At 42.1% G+C, this 4,819-nt stretch overlaps 1 non-coding gene across 1 annotated transcript; it reads right to left on the reverse strand.

Moving 5' to 3' along the window:
* Positions 1-561: 561 nt before the first annotated feature.
* Positions 562-668, reverse strand: LOC126793025 (small nucleolar RNA R71). Its single transcript, XR_007672010.1, has one exon. It is a non-coding gene; the product is annotated as a small nucleolar RNA R71 (small nucleolar RNA).
* Positions 669-4,819: the final 4,151 nt, after the last annotated feature.

Here is a 4,819-nt window from a genome sequence, read left to right on the forward strand (position 1 = left end):
TTTCGTATAACAGGTACTATGCATGTCCGAAATATCTAAGAGAACACAAGAGCTCAAAGATCGAATTCAAGCACTTAGAGATTTAAACAACTCTTTCACAAGTGGACCTTTAAATTTCGAAACATCTCCAAGCAATTCAATCTTCAATTCAATTCAGACTTAGACACAATTGCGGACCGTGACATAATTCCTGTTGGTGCTCCAATGGCACTCAAGAATGCATTCATTCCCACCACCCCTGAATCACATTCATGCATTGCTTTCACTCCACCTGATGAAGCTAACTTCTCCATTCCGGTTCAATTGCTTGGGCAGCTGCCTAAGTAATCTGGTTCTTCAATGGAAGACCCTAATGTTCACCTTAGGGAGTTCTTGGACATTTGCAAGCTCCAATCGATCCATCATCTTTCTCAAGAAGGCTTGAGGTTGCTTTTGTTTCCATTTACCCTTAAGGATGATGCTAAACGTTGGTTGTACTCTTTGCCTGCAGTAATCATCACCACATGGGACGAAATGACTAGGAGGTTCTTGAAGCAATTCTTCCCTGCTCAACTCACAAAAAGACTTAGGAGGGAGATTCAAAACTTCACTCAAAAGGATGGTGATTCACTCTATGAGGCTTGGGAGGAATTTCAAGAACTACAAAGGAAGTACCCTCACCATGGTATTTCGTTGGATGACTTGGTGCAATTCTTCTATGAAGGACTCGACACCACCAATAAGAGCATGGTAGACTCGGCATGTGGCTGCACATTCATGAACAAGACCGGTCAAGAAGCTTACCCCTTGATTGATGACTTGACTGACAACAATCGCCAATTTAGTTCCAAGGAGAAGAGAGGAAGCAAGAGCCGTGGGGTGTATGACGTTGATGCAAGAAATCAGATGGCTACTTTAGAAAGGAAGCTTGACGTTCTAGTCAAGGCATTCAATGGTTCGAGCATCAACAATCAAGCATGTGGCATTTGTTCTTTCAAAGATCACACAACTGAAAATTGTCCAAATGGTGCAATGACTGAAGAAGAGTTGAACTTTATGCGGCAACAAAGGCCTAGGTACGATCCATACTCGAACACATACAACCCTGGACTTAGAGATCATCCAAATTTTCTTTGGAGCAACAATGCTCAACCGTCCAACCCTCGTCCTTCAGGTTTGTTTGTGAGGCCTCAGGTACCTCAAGGTTCTGTTCCCTTTAACTCTAATGTTCATGGTTCGAATAATGCATCTTCACCTAACTATGATGAACTTTTGAAGTCTCTTGCTCAAGGGCAACACAATCTAAACTTTGCTACTCAAGCTTTAGTTACAAGTCAACAAGCTCATTCTAAGGACATAACCGAGCTTAAGAAGCAGATGGGACAAGTGATCGACTTCATGGGCAAGATCCATGAAGGAGGAAAGTTGCCGAGCCAAACTGGGCCTAATCCTAACGTGAAGGCCATGATGACAAGAAGTGGGAAGATCTTGGATGTTCCATTGCAGCAACACAAGAAGGCCGTGCCTTCTAAAGAACAAGAGGCCGAGAGTTTCAATGTCAAGGACTTAGAGAAGGACCCTGCCTCCTCTAAGGCAAATGATGCCGTGCCTCTACCCCATGGAGATCATGCCGTGCATGACAAAGGTAAGGATCCTACCTCTAGTGGTTTGGTTTCAACTAATGATCTTCCTCGTGTTCCCTTCCCTAGTAGATTTGCAAAGCAAAAGAAGGATGACTCTGATCAAGCCATGCTCGACATTTTCAAGAAGGTGGAAGTGAACATGCCTCTTATTGAATGCATACAACAAAATCCTAGGTATGCTAAGTTTTTGAAAGAATTGTGCACCAACAAGAGGATGACTCAAGAGAATGAGGTTGTCACAATGAGTGAGACGGTTTCTGCCGTGCTCCAAAGGAAGCTACCACCAAAGCTTAAGGATCCAGGGAGTTTTATATCCCTTGTACAATCGGAAACATGACATTTGAAAAGATAATGCTAGACTTAGGTGCATCTATTAATGTAATGCTGTACTATATCTATGAAGACCTAGGTCTAGGTGCTTTGAAACGTGACAATGTTGTGATTCGATTGGCTGATTGTTCCAACAAAGTCCCTTTGGGCTATGTTGAAGATGTTCTGGTGCAGGTTTCGAGCTTAATTTTCCCTGCAGACTTCTATGTCATTGACATGGAGCCAACGGAGGCAGATGACAAGGAGGTCCCTATCTTGTTGGGCCGTCCCTTCATTAGGACTGCAAGAACAAAAATAGATGTCTTTAGTGGATCACTCACCTTTGAGTTCGATGGGGAAGTGATTAGCTTCAACATCTTTGAAGCTATGAGGTATCCTCTTTCGGAGTTAAGTGATTGTTTTTCCGTTGACATCCTTGATTCCCTTGCAGATAACTATCTAGATACCTTGGCACATGACGAGTTGGCACTTACTATTGCCCAAGGGGCCGGATTTACAAGTGATGGTTCTAACATTTCGGAGTTACAAGCTAACAATGCCATGCCATCCTTCATTCTTGAGAACGTGACCTCTCTTGAGGTTGCACGTGAGGTAAGCTATGTCTCTCCTAGTCCAATTCTCTTAACTACTAACAAGAATCTTCCTTCTGTGGTGCAAGCCCCAAAGCTTGATCTTAAGGTTCTTCCGGACCACTTGAAGTATGCGTTTTTAGGATATGAGGAACAAGAAGAGAGATTGATTGAAGTGCTTAAGAGACATAAGACGGCAATAGGATGGACCCTAGCTGATATCAAAGGAATCAGTCCTACCATGTGTGTGCACCGAATTTTGCTTGAAGATGGTGCCAAACCAACCAAGGAAGGTCAGAGACGCCTTCACCCACCAATGATGCAAGTTGTAAAGGATGAAATCACTAAGTTGCACGATTGTGGTGTGATCTACCCCATCTCGGATAGTAGGTGGATCTCTCCCATTCGAGTTGTGCCAAAGAAGTCAGGCATCACGGTGGTGAAGAACAAAGAGAATGAGTTGGTACCTCAAAGGACAGTGACCGGTTATAGAGTGTGTATTGAATATAGGAAGCACAATGCGACAACAAGGAAGGATCATATGCCATTGCTATTCATTGATCAAATGCTTGAGAGGTTAGCTGGTCATTCTTTCTATTGTTTCCTCGATGGATATAGTGGATACAACCAAATAAGTGTTGCGAAAGAAGATCAAGAAAAGACTACGTTCACATGCCCTTTTGGTACGTTTGCTTATCGTCGCATGCCCTTTGGTTTATGCAACGCTCCAGGTATGTTTCAACGTTGTATGTATCACATTTTCTCTGAGTATATTGGTTCTAAAATTGAAGTTTTCATGGATGATTTTTCTGTGTATGGTGAAGATTTCGAAACTTGCTTAGAGAATGTTGAATTAGTGCTTAAGCGTTGTGAAGAAACTAACTTGGTTTTGAATTGGGAGAAATGTCATTTCATGGTCACGCAAGGCATTGTCTTAGGCCATATTGTTTCATCTAGAGGAATTGAGGTTGATAAGTCTAAAATAGATCTTATGTGACACTTACCCCTCCCCATAAGTGTGAGGGATGTTCGATCGTTTCTTGGACATGCAGGTTTCTATCGTAGGTTTATCAAGGACTTTTCCAAGATTGCGAGACCAATGAGTTCATTGCTTCAAAAGGACGTTCCCTTTCACTTTGATGATGATTGCAAGCTTGCATTCGAGACTTTGAAGAAGCTCTTAACTTCGGCACCAATCATGGCACCGCCGAATTTATCCTTGCCATTTGAGTTGATGTGTGATGCCTCTGACTATGCAGTTGGAGCCATGCTAGGGCAGAGGAAGGACAAGCAGCCCTACGCCATCTACTATGCCTCATGAACACTCAATGATGCTCAACAAAACTACACCACAACTGAAAAAGAACTTCTTGCCGTGATCTTTGCTCTAGATAAGTTTCGTTCTTACTTACTTCAATCTAAAGTTATTGTTTACACTGACCATGCAGCTTTGAAGTACTTAACGACGAAGAAGGATGCCAAACCAAGAATGATTTGATGGATTCTTCTACTGCAAGAGTTCGATCTAGAGATCAAGGACAAGAAGGGAAGTGACAATGTTGTGGCGGATCATTTGAGTCGTTTGGTGAGAGATGCCGAGCCCTTAGCTATCCAAGAGAGATTTCCGGATGAGCAACTCTTTCGAGTTGAGGTAAGTGAGCCATGATATGCAGATATTGTCAATTATCTTGTTTCTAAGCAATTTCTGGATACTTTATCGCATGCTCAAAAGAATAGACTCAAGGCTTTAGCTAAGTATTATGTTCGGGATGAACCATACTTGTGGAAACATTGTGTTGATCAAATCATTAAGAGGTGTGTCCCTGAATCTGAACATCATTCTATACGTACTTTTTGCCATTCTGAATCCTGTGGAGGACATTTTGGTTCACGTAGGACTGCTATTAAGGTGTTAGAATGTGGTTTCTTTTGGCCTACTATTTTTAAAGATGCATATCATTTTTGCATGACTTGTGATAGATGCCAACGCATGGGAAACTTAGGATCTAGAGATCAACTGCCTATGACACCGATTATATATGTTGAAATATTTGATTGTTGGGATATTGATTTCATGGGACCTTTTCCTAGCTCTAATGGTTTCTTGTACATACTCGTTTGTGTTGACTATGTTTCGAAATGGGTGGAAGCAAAGGCCACCCGGACTAATGATTCTCGAGTTGTTGCAGATTTCCTTCGTTCTAACATTTTCTCTAGGTTTGGTATGCCGAGAGTTATCATTAGTGATGGAGGATCTCACTTTTGCAACCGTACCATTGAGGTGTTGTTGAAGAAGTA

The sequence above is a fragment of the Argentina anserina genome, chromosome 4 (genome assembly GCF_933775445.1).
Source record: "Argentina anserina chromosome 4, drPotAnse1.1, whole genome shotgun sequence".
Taxonomy (NCBI): Eukaryota; Viridiplantae; Streptophyta; class Magnoliopsida; order Rosales; family Rosaceae; genus Argentina; species Argentina anserina.